The 15,513-nt window shown below is 35.2% G+C and overlaps 2 protein-coding genes across 2 annotated transcripts in view; both read left to right on the plus strand.

The window, feature by feature from the left end:
• Positions 1–15,513, plus strand: part of LOC137251369 (uncharacterized) — a 156,090-nt gene that overhangs the window by 65,345 nt on the left and 75,232 nt on the right. The gene's annotated exons all lie outside the window — the stretch shown is intronic.
• Positions 1–15,513, plus strand: part of LOC137248823 (uncharacterized) — a 370,286-nt gene that overhangs the window by 15,805 nt on the left and 338,968 nt on the right. The window contains exon 2 of the mRNA XM_067779720.1: positions 7,852–8,452. The gene's annotated coding sequence lies outside the window, so the exon portion shown is untranslated. The remainder of the gene's footprint in view (positions 1–7,851; positions 8,453–15,513) is intronic.

Raw genomic sequence — 15,513 nt, forward strand, 5'->3', positions numbered from 1 at the left:
TGTTGTTATTGTTGTAGCAGTGCTTAGCCCCTTCCAATAGGTGCGACCTATCACAAATTGTCATAAATGTCCTCTAATGGGAGTCCGAGGAGACTTGGTGTTTCACCTGGGGTGGACCATAGTGGTAGGGGGTGTTAGAGGCGTTGGTGCCACATTACAATTGAAGAGATGGCTGGTGTCATGTCAGTCGTCGTCGACTGATGTACTGAAGTCAATTTTAGTCGTTCCTTACGCATATAAAACGAAGATACTTTGTGTGTTATGCACGGATAATACCATTAAATTGCTCGGATTTCGATTGGCTTACACAGGCAAAATAGACCTGCTTTTAATAGAGGTTATTAAATAAAGATTAAGTATAAAAGGGTAAAAAGCGCGTGCTGTATCGCTATTTAATCTAAAATTCCTGTGGCAATTTTAAGCACCTACAAATTTTAATATTCCAAACATATGTAAAGGAACATTAAATTATTTCAACAAACTCATAAATCTAGACTCGATGGATTTTTATACTCAGCTGAGCAGAGCTCACAGAGAATATTAATTTTGTTCGCATAACGGTACCGCGTAACGGCTTAAACTAATGGAGATAGATATAGACTTCTATATATCAAAATGATATGAGCGAGAAAAAAATTCATTTAGCCATGTCCGTCCGACCGTCCGTTCGAAAATTTCGAAAAACCGAAAAAGTGCGATAATTCCTTACCAAAGATGGATAAAGCGATGAAACTTGGTGGAGGATTGCCCTTATGACGCAGAATAGAAAACCAGTAAAATTTTGGACAATGGGCGTGGCACCGCCCACTTATAAAAGAAGGTAATTTAAAAGTTTTGGAAGCAAGTTTTGCAATTTGGAAGTCGTTGAAGATATCATAATGAAATTTGTTAGGAACGTTACTCCTATTACTGTTTGTGTTCTAAATAATATTTAGCAAAATCGAATGACGAACACACATACTTTAAAAAAAAATTTTATAAGTCAAATTATAACAAATTGTTTTTATATCTTTACAGTATATAAGTAAATTATGTCAACATTCATCTCCAGTAATGATATGGTGCAAGAAAATACAAACAAAAATAAAATTTCAAAATGGGCGTGCCTCCGGCCTTCTTCATTTAATTTGTCTAGAATACTTTTAGTGCCATACGTTGAACAAACATTAACCAATCCTTGTGGAATTTGGTAAAGTCATAGCTTCTATGACGATAGCTGGTTTCTGTGAAAATGGGCGAAATCGGTTGAAGCCATGTCCAGATTTTATTCACCAGTCTGTTGTTGTCGTTGTAGCGATAATGTTGCTCCCCGAAGGCTTTGGATAGTGTTATCGATGTGATGGTTCTTTGCCGGATACAGATACGGCACGCTCCGCTAACACAGCACCATTAAGGTGCTAGCCCGAGCATCTCGGGAACGATTTAAATCTCTCCTTCCGCTCGGTCGTTAACACGATAGGTTGAGCAAAAATCGATATATATTTACTAAACTTAGTTCACATACTTATCTGAACTCACTTTATCTTGGTGTTAAAAATGGGCGAAATCCAATACTGACCACGCCCACTTTTTCGATATCGAAAATTTCGAAAAATTAAAAAAAATGCCATAATTCCATACAAAATACGAAAAAACGAATGAAACATGGTGATTGCATTGGTTTTTTGACGCAAAATATAACTTTAGAAAAAACTTTGTAAAATGGGTGTGACACCTATCATATTAAGTAGAAGAAAATGAAAAAGCCCTTGGAATCATGGCAGGAATACTGTTCGTGGTATTACATATATAAATAAATTAGCGGATGATGTTCTGGCTCACCATGGTCCACATTTTGGTCGATATCTCGAAAACGCCTTCACGTGTACCACGAGGGGCCACTCTCTTTTAAAGCCCTCATTAATACCTTGCATTTGATATCCATGTCATACAAACATATTCCAGTGTTTCTCTGGGTTCATTTTCCTACATGGTGATTTTAGTTAGTAGCCATGAAAAAGACAATTTTGTCTCCAAAGCTCTCAGCTGAGTATATAATGTTCGGAGCACCCGAAATTAGCCTTCCTTACTTGGTTTTAATGTTAGCATACATCATAAAGTGGCAGAATGGGATCTGAAAGCGTTTCGTTGCTGCAGCACCATAGAAAGTGTGAATTTTGTCTACAATTTTCGTGTTAATTTTTATAACTCTAAGAGAGAATATGAACTCCGCTTTTGTCATTATATTATTTTAATATCAGATTAGTTTTGTTGCTTTGTTCAACAAAAAATGCACTGAAAGGCCGCACACAATAATTGTCAAACAAGAAAACAGACAAAGCGACGCTCCGCATGGTTTTATGTTTATATCTCTTTATATCTTGTATATACATATATGTATGTGCATTTTTATGTATACAAAGTATACAAATTTAAAATAACAACAGATAGATTATCACCGATTTAATAGCAAATTTGATGATACATTGTGTTCATTATTCGTAGCGTTGAACTTACTTAATGAGCGCAAATGAAAGCAACCACAAATGAGCGCAACGTGGCCGAAATTGAATGAACTTAAACGAAACAATAGATTCAAAAATGTAAATAATAAATGCACGAATTATGGGAAATCAAAACATTTGCTATTAAAAACAAAGCAAGTTAAAGAAAAAAATTTAGTTTTGCTTGCAAAAATTTAATTTTATTACTGAAACATTTAATGGTGAAACCGGGAAATAAATGAAATGCATTTTTAGTTATACTGGCGCGTGTTTCGTATATTTGATTCCTTACATTATTGATCTATGATGAGCCGAATAACAGTGTCAAATTTAACTGTAGGGAAGTCAGTTTTTTATGTGTCGCTATAACTATACTGCCAATAGTACGAAGTAATCGATGGCCCCTGAGATCGCTAGATTTTCATCAAATTTTATGACGAGTACGCATTGCCGATGAAATACTCAAATGCTTGCTTGTCTCAGAAGCCAAAAGGACACACTTATTGGGGAATGAAGAGATCGAATTTACGTAAGTACCTGGTGCCGTGGGCCTAATCATACGATGCGCCAATGCACACGGGTCAAAGCAGCAAAGATTAAATTTGAAGTCTAGGTTTTCAAAGGAAACATTCCTGAGGAACACGATCGTAATACTGTTTGGGTTTGCTTTCATTAGAGTTAGCACCCTCTAATAACCTCTTATTAAATAAGTATCCTCTTTACATACCAATGGCGTTTATCCAGTCATCCTGCATCATGCTCAAACCCATTTCAAACTGAAGGTGATAACTCTAAGTATCCCCACCATGTCGGGAGTAGCTCGCCTCATCCATCGTTACAGTGCGATACACCAATAAACATATCATTAACATACTTCTATGTATACTAAGCACACATCTGAGACCATGAGCAGTTTATAAATAAGTACACTGATCCGAAAACCCGGTAAGTTATAAAAGGTATCAGGTTCCATAAAGGTATCCAGATACAAAAAGTTCCAAAACAGTATGCGTATACAAAAAGGACCAAGTTCTGAAAAAGTACTACTCATCGGCTTTTTATGGACGATTTACATATTTTTTTTTTTTATTTTTTTAGTTTTTTTTACATATTGTAACGAATTTAATGCAATTCCGTTCGTATCGCTAAACTGTTGAATAAATAATTGCAATATTCAATAATGCAAAATAGTCTTTATTAGAGTACTTCATAATAACACTTATACTTCGCAACCAATAGCGTGCTTAAACCAAACTGATTGATCATGCCTCAGCTTGTGCTGCTTTTATACTCTTCGGTTTCCTCGTTCGCAAACTGCTAGACGTTACTTGTTCTAGAATTTACTACTTAGTTACCAGCTATAAACTTACCAGCTATAAACGTTTATAGGTTCTCGCATAGCAATATGCGCGTGTATATGTGAGAACTACTTTGCTGATGATTGCATACTTTTGTGAGTATCTCTCCGCTGCTGTATGTACATATGTGTAGACATAATGATTGATTTGTTTACATAGATACAAGTGACTGCTTAGTAACGGTTTGGAGATGATAGTATGCCTTAGTGTTGCTAATATTCGTCACAATATCTAAGATTTTATATTGACGTTTTATCGCCATCTGTTTCATAATAAACCGAAGAAAAAAATCCATAACTACTCGTTAGAAAATCGATTATTTGCTAGAGACTAATCGATAGATTTTGGGTAAATATTTGCTAAGTAAGCTAGTAAATCGATAACTTTTCGTTGAAAAATTGATGATTTTTCGCAAATTAGTCGACAAATTTTCGACAAAAATAAATAATACAGCGATAACAAATTTTTTATACTCTGATAACTTTTCAGTAAAAAATTAATGACTTTTTGATAAAATATCTGCTCGTTTCACTTCCTTGTCTTTTTCAGCAACAAATTGATAGTCCGTCCGATCTCACCGTTCGCAAAGCGTTAGTCCTTCGATAACATATTGACAACAAGCCATTCAGTTTTGATTTTGGTTCCGGATTGGGGTTTAAATTATAATCTTTTCCCGCCTCCTCTTTTTCTTCTTTTTCACTTCTGTTTCTTTCATTTGCTGGCTTTTTTTATCTTTGCATTGACTTCGCAACCATAGATATTGTTATTAGGCTGCTTTTTTTTTCTTCCTCCCCTTTCTATACTCAGTTGAGCAGACCTCAGAGAGTATATTAGCTTTGATTGGATAACGGTTGGTTCTACAGTAGGCCGGGTCGATTTGTGTGGAGGCAAAAAAATCGCAAATTGCTCTGTGGAAATCATATTATAGGGATCAATATAAGAAACTTTGCCGAAGGGACCATACCTCTAAAACGAATTCTGATGTCCCCCCTTTGGGTCGTAGGGGCAAATTTTGAAAAATCCCACTTTGAAATGCCTATGTTTTTCTTTTTGGAGTTTATTTTTATCTTTAGAAATTTATTTAGTCAGAACATATGTAAATGAAAAAATGAATTTAACTTAGTAATAGAAAAGAAATTAAAAAAAATTATTAGAAATTAGCGTTTTTACAACCCCCTTTTAAAACCAATGCATCACTGTGATGCATTTGCATGTCGTAAACATAGTTGTGTGTGTTTTTTATTCAACCGTTTTAAAAAATAAAGGTCTCACTGTGACACAATTGCAGATCGTAAAATTGCTTGTGTTGTTTTTTTAAGACACCACAAGACTCAGCAGGTAGAATTGAAATTGCCCCTACCAAAAAGTTCGACCCAAAGGGGGGAACATCAGAATTCGTTTTAGAGGTATGGTTCCTTCGGCAAAGTTTTTTATTTTGATCCCTAGAATACGATTTTCACAGAGCAATGAGCGATTTTTAAATCGACCCGCCCTATTGTATAGGTATAAAGGAATCGAGATAGATATAGACTTCCATATATCAAAATCATCAGCATCGAAAAAAATTTTATTGAGCCATGTCCGTGCGTCCGTCTGTCCGTTAACAAGATAATTTGAGTAAATTTTGAGGTATCTTGATGAAATTTGGTATGCAGGTTCATGGGCACTCATCTCAGATCGCTATTTAAAATGAACGATATTCGATTTCGATATCGAAAATTTCGAAAACCCGAAAAAGTGCGATAATTCATTACCAAAGATGGATAAAGCGATGAAGATTGGTAGGTGAGTTGAAATTATGACGCAGAATAGAAAATTAGCAAAATTTTTGACAACGGGTGTGGCACTGCCCACTTTTAAGCGAAGGTAATTTATAGTTTTGCAAGCTGTTTTTTTCGATATCGAAAATTACGAAAAATGAAAAAAATGCCATAATTCTATACCAAATACGAAAGAAGGGATGAAACATGGTAATTGGGTTGGTTTATTGACGCAAAATATAACTTTAGAAAAAACTTTGTAAAATTTGTGTGACACCTATCATATTAAGTAGAAGAAAATGACAAAAGTTCTGCAGGGCGAAATCAAACGACCTTGGAATTTTGGCAGGAATACAGTTCCTGATATTACATATATGAATAAATTAACGGTACCCGACAGATGATGTTTTGGGTCAAACTGGTGCAAATTTTGGTCAATATCTCGAAAACGCCTTCACATATACAGCTACCACCACGCTCTTTTAAAACCCTCATTAATACCTTTATATGATACCCATATCGTACAAACAAATTCTAGATTCACCCCTGGTCCACCTTTATGGCGATATCTCGAAAAGGCGTCCACCTATAGAACTAAGGCCCACTCCCTTTTAAAATACTCATTAGCACCTTTCATTTGATACCCATATCGTACAAACAAATTCTATAGTCGCCCCTGGTCCACCTTTATGGCGATATCACTATTTGATACGCATGTCATACAAACACATTTCAGGGTTACCCTAGGTTCATTTTCCTACATGGTGATTTTCCCTTATTTTGTCTCCATAGCTCTAAGCTGAGTATGTTATGTTCGGTTACACCCGAGCTTAGCCTTCCTTACTTGTTCTGTTTCATCTTCTTCACATTTCCTTCTTCTATTTTGTAGTTTCTCCTTCTCCCTAATAAATAGTCGATTATTTTTTCTGCTTTTTCTGCTTGATTTGCCGCTGTACTAGGATTCGGTAACCTTTTTAGCGGAATTCGCCATCCCTATAATAAGAATCGATAAATATAACGATTTCGTTTTTCTATAACATTTTTCAATCGATATTCGTTCATCTATGGTCAGCCATTGTCGCTGAGTAATCGAAGAACTTTTTAAATTGCAAAAGATGTGGAGCTCGATATAATTATCAACTCGTTAGCAATTTTGAAACTGAGTTACTCAATAACACAATTGCTGAAAAAATCTATAACTAAAATCTCACGTCATCAAGGGCCATTTTCACTATCTCCAGTTAAGTGGGATTTTAACTTGGGGATAGCAATCAGATACTTTCCTTTGACATTTTTGTTTTCACCAACACAGGGTGACCAATCCCCAGCTAAATCAATAATTGTGAATATTTTGTGCAACAAGTCGAAAAAATGTATTGCGAATACACGAAAACAAGCCGAAAAGCTGACTTTTGCTTCGACTTTTTTTTTTTACGTAACTGAGACGCGAGGCTTCACTTAGCATGGAAAAAACGAAAATTTTGCTAACTTATAGATAAGTGACTCACCAGAGATGGTGTAAAGGCTCCATAATTTAAAGCCTCATTGCTTTTGATGCTATTGTATACAAGACGATCATTGTTTTCCTATTTGTAGCACGATTAGTAGTACGACAGTTAAAGCGATATTCACAACGATAACAGTTGACTCTTACGTTATCTCGGCGTTCTCTATCACGAACAGCTGCTATGAAAGCGAAAACCGAGTGTCATAAACAAACGACGGAAATAAATTTGACAATTGCCGTCGCGCAATTGATGAATGATGTAAAGCTATACGATAAACGAAAACGTAAGCATCAGAGTACCATTATCAGACGATATCGTCAACGCAGATATGTTCATTAAGCGTCTCGTTCGCCAAACAGAATGAGGCTGTTAGTGAATTCCCCTACATGTATTTTTTGTTTTTATCACATAGGGAAGGGTTGTAGCAGATTCAATTATTCGACCGACCTTATAATTCGAAACACACGTTGGGTAAAAAGTAAGATATCTGCAACAAATTTGGTACAGTGGTTCATATTGTCACAGAACAGACTGTTATTGAAAAATACGCCAAATCGGAACCAAATAGCGCCAGATTTTGTCGAAACATATTTTGTTGTTCTGATTTTATTTATATCCGCACCCTGAGTTGCCCAACTGTAGCATCTCGAGAATACTCATAAGTATTACTACCGGCCATTAAAAATATTTTTTTTTTGTATGTTTGTGCACTCAAATAATGTTACTCATTTGTTTTCACTAGAAACACGTTGCAGTAAATAATATAAAATATAGTGAGAGCTAAAATTTTAACTATTAAAAAAACCAGCTAAAGAAAAAAACAGCATATTTGTAACTAAAAGCCACGAGCAAAAGCGCCGCGTTCTGGTGATCATGTCTGGCAGTGTGACCAAGTTTATTTATGTACCTACAAAGACATAGCGCAAAAATGTAGGAAAGAAAATAAAAATTTAAAGAAGTAAAGTAAAAAAATCACATTCATCTGAAAAAAAAAAAAAGCATACATACAAAGAATTTGTCTTATCTGTGAATAAGTGCAAAATTCAATGCAAAAAATTAACAAATTAATATAATCAACAAGATTTCGTAAAAAATTTGCATAAAAAATAATGCGGAAAAATATTTAATTTGCCAAATAGTAGTGTTGAGGCGACAAAAAAGCAAAAAAAAATTTGTGAACCAAATATTTGAATGCAATCGCACGCTTTAGAAATGTAACTCAAAATATAAAAGAATTGTTGTTTATAACGCAGATACCCGCCAGGTATTTTTGTGTGAATTTTGTGGTTTAGTAACAAAAAGTAGCCAAGCAGATGTTGCTCATAAATGTCACGCCAAAACAGGTGAGTTTATAAAGATTTATTGCTGGTTTGTTTATTAATTTTAAGCCGAAGTAAATAACCTAAGTTTTAAATATGAATGCAATTTATATGGCTTAAAATAAATGTATGTCATAAAATACGCCAGTTTCTTTAACGACGTTTGCGCCTATTTATTATGATTTATAGCACACAAATCAAAATATATATTTTAGCAAGTAATTACTTATTTATATTTCTGACCACATACGAATTAGTATCAAATCGGCTTAAACTAAACTATTCTGACAGTAAACAGTACAAATTTAATGTAAATAATTTTCGCCTCTGTGTTATCGAAGTGATTTACAGGAGTTTTAATTACTTTTGGGAAGATTTTTACCAAGGATCAAAATAAAAAAAAAAAAATAGTATATTAGAACGATTTTTCGTCATCCCTTGTAAAAATTTAGTTTCGAGACAAACCGGTTTTCGGCGTAGTACCATCGTCAGTGGGCGTGTTCGTCCTGAACTGTTGTTGGCATTTGTCTTGTATTTATATTTCGTAGGTACATGAGCAGGTATTGTCCAAATTGATGTTTGTGCATATGTATGTGTTTATGCTTTGTGTTCTTTCAGAACCGAGGGTGGTTTATTACTGATCGATTTGCGTGGCCGACTGAGGCAGGTAAACGTCAGTAATTCTAGTCGTTTGACTTTCTTTGGGGGTTTGTTGCTTTGGTGTGTTTATTAGTTTGTGTTTAATTGGTATTGTGTGTTTGCCTGTTCTACCTGTCTGATTACTTTGTTTCTTGACTCTGATAAAAGATTCATAACCTTCACCTCTATAGGTATAAATAAATCCATTTCGGGCAATCTGCACGATAGCTGTGGCGAAAGTTGAAATTTGGCAGAGCACCCACCTATTACACTAACTATCTGTGCGAAAACCCCTATGATATTTTATAACCTGCATGCGATGTATCCTCATATGCCACAAATTATATTTGTAGTTGTAATGTGGAGCCTACGCCTCTAACAGCAATTTCCCTGCTAGTTTCGTTGGACCCCATTGGAACAATAAAAAAAAAAAAAAATGTGTGAGTTTGCACCTATTGAATGGTACGAAGCAAAACATCAACGAAATTTCATGATTTCATGTGGGCCATATATATGTTAAACATTGGAGCTGTTAAGACATTGCTGACAAACATGTTTAATGTCCTTGATTTTAAGCACTATGTTCCCAAATTGTGGATCAGCGACACTAAGTCTTCTTAGACCGTGGCATTTTTGAACTGGCGAATTTTAAATGGTCAGAGATTTACCCACAGAGCAAACCACACAGGGCTTCGGAATTTGTGTAACAAGATAAATTAAGCAGTCTTTCAGATGGTGAGGGATTAGACGAAATTTCATAGAAATTGTTAGTCCTTACCATTTACGCTATGATAGCGATGGTATTGACCGCAACAAGAGATTTTGAGCTAATAGTGGTAACATAAACTGCCAATCAAAGGCTGTGTGTGTTATCTGTGGAATCTACTGAGCTTCGAGCAAGGAAGTAACCTGGGCATTCCAACAGGCATCTGATTTAAGAAGCCCCACCTCTCAGGGGTATAGGCAGTCATCTCCGCAAGCATAATTAGGAAATATGGCACCTGGGAACACAGCAGTATGTTGAAAAAAACAGAAATTGGTCCTCAGTGAATTACCCGGCTAAGCCCGTTCTTATAGATATATACCCAGAATTCGCAGAAGAGGAAAGCATTCTCCCCAGAGAGAAGCGCGTCACTGTAGCTCAACTTGGATCTAAATACTGTAACAGGCTGAATTGCTACCTATCCAGAATCAACCCCGAAATACTTAATATATGTTCTGCTTGCAACTTGTCCCCACATGACACCAATCATCTTTTCAATTGCAATGTGAAACCAAAGCCTATTACACCCCTATCTCTCTGTACCACCCTTTAGAAATATTACAGTATAAAGCCTTGGTTTCTTGGCAAATTATTTTCATTTAGTATTGTTATTTGACAGAAAAGCTAAAGGCCAACGAAAATGAAGCTAATATCGTTATATGTAAACCAGGCTCGTGTCGTATTATATGATCCGTGATCAAAATTAATTTTTTAAATATTGCGGAAATATGTGAAATAGTATTCATTAGAACCATAACTGATTATCATATTGAGGCGACCATCACTAAGCTGTTAGTAAACAAAACCAACAAGAAAACAGCAAGTAGCTACACTTATGTACATGTACACATTAAAGAAAGCAGCCACAAAGCAACGAAGAATATTCCATACACATAACCAGCAGCTCGAAGCAAAGAGATTGTTTCACATACACGTATGTATTCGGAAGGTAAGAGCAGAAGCTGTTACTCACACATACACACGAATATGGCTGAAAAAGGGATATAAACTACAGATATACATGTGTATGGCTGAATAACCAGGCATGTGATACAACTGTTCTAGAAGGCATGTTAGTGAGACATCTAGATTTTATTTAAACACGCCAGTAGTGAAGTATAATTGTGAAGTACTACTCCCAAAGTAGTCTAAGTAAAGACAATTTTGAAATATCTAATTGTGGAGTTATTTATTCGACAGCTAAGCGATTCGAACCTTTGCAGAAGGTGCATAATTAACAGGAATTTCCCAAAATTCGTTACAATATTTACGAATCTTTTGACAGCTTCAAATTAATATTTTGAGTGAAATTGCTTTTCGATACGTTATCGTATAACATGACACGGACCCAGATCTTAGGCACTGATTGCTAATTTTGTTTTTCATTTTGATCCCGTGAATTTTCTATTTTTTTTAAAAGAAAAAGCAATCTTATTTTATAAATATTATTATTATTTATGTTTTTTTAAATTTCAAAAAAAAAAAAAAAAAAAAAAAAAAAAATCGTTTCAGAATGTCTTTTTATTTATTTGATTTGATTCCGCGCCGTTGGCGAGGACAATTTGGCCACTCTATTCCATATTCAAAACGAATGATAAAAATTATAATGGAAACGCTGGCAGTAAAATGCAAACAAAATATTTTAATAGACAAAAAAAAAAAAAAAAAAATGTAATTCAAACCTTATTGTAAAAATTTGTTTAAAAAAAGCAATAATAATTGTAATGTAATTGTCCTAATTTTTCGCTTCGTCTGTTCAGAAAAAATTTTCTGTCTATACGAGAATTTGTGAATTTTTATTTTAGGCATGGCTTTTGCTAAAATTAGAGAAAAGAAGTTTTTTGAAGCTCTCATATGTACAATGCACAACATTCTATCTCTGCTGTGTAAATTTAATTTGTTAAGTGATTTGAGCTACTAAAAGAAATGCAACTAAAAACAAAGAAGGAAGGCTAAGTTCGGGTCTAACCGAACATTACATACTCAGCTGAGAGCTTTGGAGACAAAACAAGGGAAAATTACCATGTCGAAAAATGAACCTAGGGTAACCCTGTGTTTGTATGAAATTGGTATCAAATGGAAGGTAATAAAGAGTATTTTAAAACGGAGTGGGCCTTAGTTCTACAGGTGGACGCCTTTTAGAGATATCGCCATAAAGATGGACCAGGGGTGACTAGAATTCGTTTGTACGATATGGGTATCAAATGAAAGGTGTTAATGATTATTTAAACTAAGTGGGTCTTAGTTCTATAGGTGGACGCCTTTTCGAGATATCGCAATAACTGTGGAACAGGGGTGACTCTAGAATGTGTTTGTACGATATGGGTATTAAAATAAAGGTATTGATCAGGGTTTTAAAAGGGAGTGGCCCCTAGTTGTATATGCGAATGCGTTTTCGAGATATCGACCAAAATGTGGACCAGAGTGACCCAGAACATCATCTGTCGCGTACCGCTAATTTATTTGTATATGCAATACCACGAACAGTATTCCTGCCAAGATTCCAAGGGCTTTTGATTTCGCCCTGCAGAACTTTTTCATTCTCTTCTCCTTAATATGGTAGATGTCACACCCATTTTACAAAGGTTTTTCTAAAGTTATATATTGCGTCAATAAACCAATCCAATTATCATGTTTGATCTCTTTTTTCATATTTGGTACAGAATTATGGCATTTTTCGTAATTTTCGTAATTTTCGATATCGAAAAAATGGGCGTGTCATAGTCGGATTTCGGCCATTTTTTATAACAAGATAAAATGAGTTCAGATAGGTAAGTGAACTAAGTTTAGTAAAGTATATATTTTTGCTCAAGTTATCATGTTAACGGCCGAGCGGAAGGACAGACGGTCGACTGTGTATAAAAATTAGGCGTGGTTTCAACCGATTTTGCCAAACGGTAATCGTCATAGAATCTATGCCCCTACCATATTTCACAAGGATTGGTAAATTTTTGTTCGACTTATGGCATTAAAAGTATTCTAGACGAATTAAATGAAAAATGGAAATTTTGAAATTTTCTTTTATTTTTGTAGTTTGTTGTAACATATCATTACTGGAGTTGAATGTTGACATAATTTACTTATATACTGTAAAGATATTAAATTTTTTGTTAAAATTTGTCTAAAAAATTTTTTTTTTTAAAGTGGGCGTGTTCGTCATCCGATTTTGGTAATTTTTATATTGCACACATATAGTAATAGGAGTAACGTTCCTGCCAAATTTCATCACGATATCTGCAACGACTGCCAAATTATAGCATGCAAAACTTTTAACTTACCTTCGTTTAAAAAGTGGGCGGTGCCACGCCCATTGTCCAAAATTTTACCAATTTTCTATTTTGCGTCATAAGGTTAACGCACCTACCAAATTTCATCGCTTTATCCATCTTTGGTATTGACCTATTACACTTTTTCGGTTTTTCGAAATATTCTATATCGAAAAAGTGGGCGTGGTGGTAGACCGATATGGTTCATTTTAATAGCGATCTGAGATGAGCGCCCAGGAACCTACATACCAAGTTTCATTAAGATACCTCGAAATGTACTCAAGTTGTCGTGTTTACGGACGAACGGACGGACTGACATGGCTAAATGAATTTCTTTTTTCGCCCAGATCATTTTGATATATAAAAGTCTATATCTATCTGGATTAGATTATGCCGTTACGGATTACCGTTATAATAATAGAAAATGTATTGTTGTAATAGAAAATATATAGAGATAGGTACATATGTAACCAATCTCAAAATAAGAATAGAAATAAGAGGAAAATGAAATTCAATAACAGTAAGCCGAACTAAAAAGGCTCGAATTGGGAAGGAATTTTTTCTTATCTAAATAAAGAAAACGAAGCAATTAAAAGAAGTAAAAACTAAATAGTGAATGAACAGCTAAGTTGCAATTTAGATGACCCTGCTGACTGCAAAAGTGATTGAGTATATAACAGGCAGCTCAATGAATGAGCACAACAAAAACTTTTTGGTGATTGAAAAATTGACGCTGAAAGTGTAGAAGTTTAATCTGCTTCCTTCTTTGGATAATTTTTTGTGCTTTTCGATTGTAGCGGCATTTTTGTTTAAAGGAGTTTAAGTATATGCCTTTCGAAGTAAAACTGAATTTGACAAAGGGTGTGTATGAAGGAGGAGCTCAAAAATGGGTTGGATTTAAATTTGTGTATATTTTAATTTGCGTGTAAAAAAGGTACAAATATTTACCGAATGCCATATATTTAAGGTTACTTCAGAATACAACAAAAGTAAAGCTCTGAACTTTATACGCCATTTTATGGTGAGGTGACATAAAGTCAACGACCAAAAGGCCATTTGAAATTGTGACCACTTCCATAAACCAAAAACTCAAAAAGCACCTCACATGTTTACAAGATCAATATACTTTTTTACCTTTCCTTATCTGATTTAATGGCCACTTAGGAAACTTCCGTTTGAATTTATAACCATTTCCGGAAAATATCGTAACCATTAACCTGGGTCGATTTGTATGGACGAAGGTTACCTATATCGCGCCATCGATTTTTCGATAGGATTTGGGCTCAGGAAAAAAAGTTGCACTACATATAAAAAAATAATTTTCGAGCCTGTTATCGCCAACGTTTTTACAACGGTTTTTTGAAAAAAAAAGAAAACTATTGTTTGGGTTTTAGGGAGTGTTTTGGTCGAAAAATTTACCCTTTCGCCATTTTTTTTGCAGGCTGGAAAATTATTTTTTTGGGTATGGGTAGTGGAACTTTTTTTCGTGAGCCCAAATCCTATCGAAAAATCGATGGCGCGATATAGGTCAATAAATCGACCCAGTTTAATAACCATGTACAGCAATTTAAGATCAGCGCAAAAACAAAAATCTTTTGCAGTATAGGTTAGACGCTTAGTTGAATATGTTCTTCTTAGTTCGAAGAAATCTTCATCGTCTAAGCTTTTGGAACAATTTTGCACTGAAATGAAACCTGACTTGGGAAAAGTAGTGATGCAGCCGAAAATTTGGAATAAAAGATCGTGAATTTCTTTTATTCCAAGTTTTCACTAGGTTCGATAAGATTGAACTGGTCGGCCAATAAAGCCCTCACATAGACTGTATATGTACACATTATTACCAGAATTTGTTTGACAACTAAACAGAAGAACCCCAATTAAGTACCAGGACTTATGTTATAGAATGACTCCGTCCTCTTGGCAAATCCTAGAAGTTTTCTAAGACCTCGGGATCTGAAAACTCTGCCGCCGCTTTTAACAGGAGACCCTTGACCTCGCGAGTACAGGATATGAACACAGAATGTGCTCAACCTTTTCTTCCTGCATGTTACGCTTCCTAGATTTGTTGTTGCAGACGAGGCGTAACTTATAAGCATGTGACGGAGGCAGTGTCTGGTTTGTATGCCTATCGTAAGCCTTAACTTCTCTATATTTGGTGATACAAGCAATTTTGTCAGTCTAACGTTGCAGCCCCGCGCTTCTGTCTATGCCTCTCCTGCCTGGCTGAACATAGGCAACTCCTGTCTCCGCTTGATTTATCCAAAGATTATTGTGACGTCTTCCGTCGTTTCGTCGAGTTCTATACCATTTTTTGCCAACTCAACAGCATTTTACTCACCTTATATTCCTTTGTGATCGGGAACCCAGTAAGGAGGTATGGTTCGATTTCAGCGAAGTATCTCCAATGCTTATTTGGC

Source organism: Eurosta solidaginis, chromosome 4, assembly GCF_040869045.1.
Source record: "Eurosta solidaginis isolate ZX-2024a chromosome 4, ASM4086904v1, whole genome shotgun sequence".
NCBI lineage: Eukaryota > Metazoa > Arthropoda > Insecta > Diptera > Tephritidae > Eurosta > Eurosta solidaginis.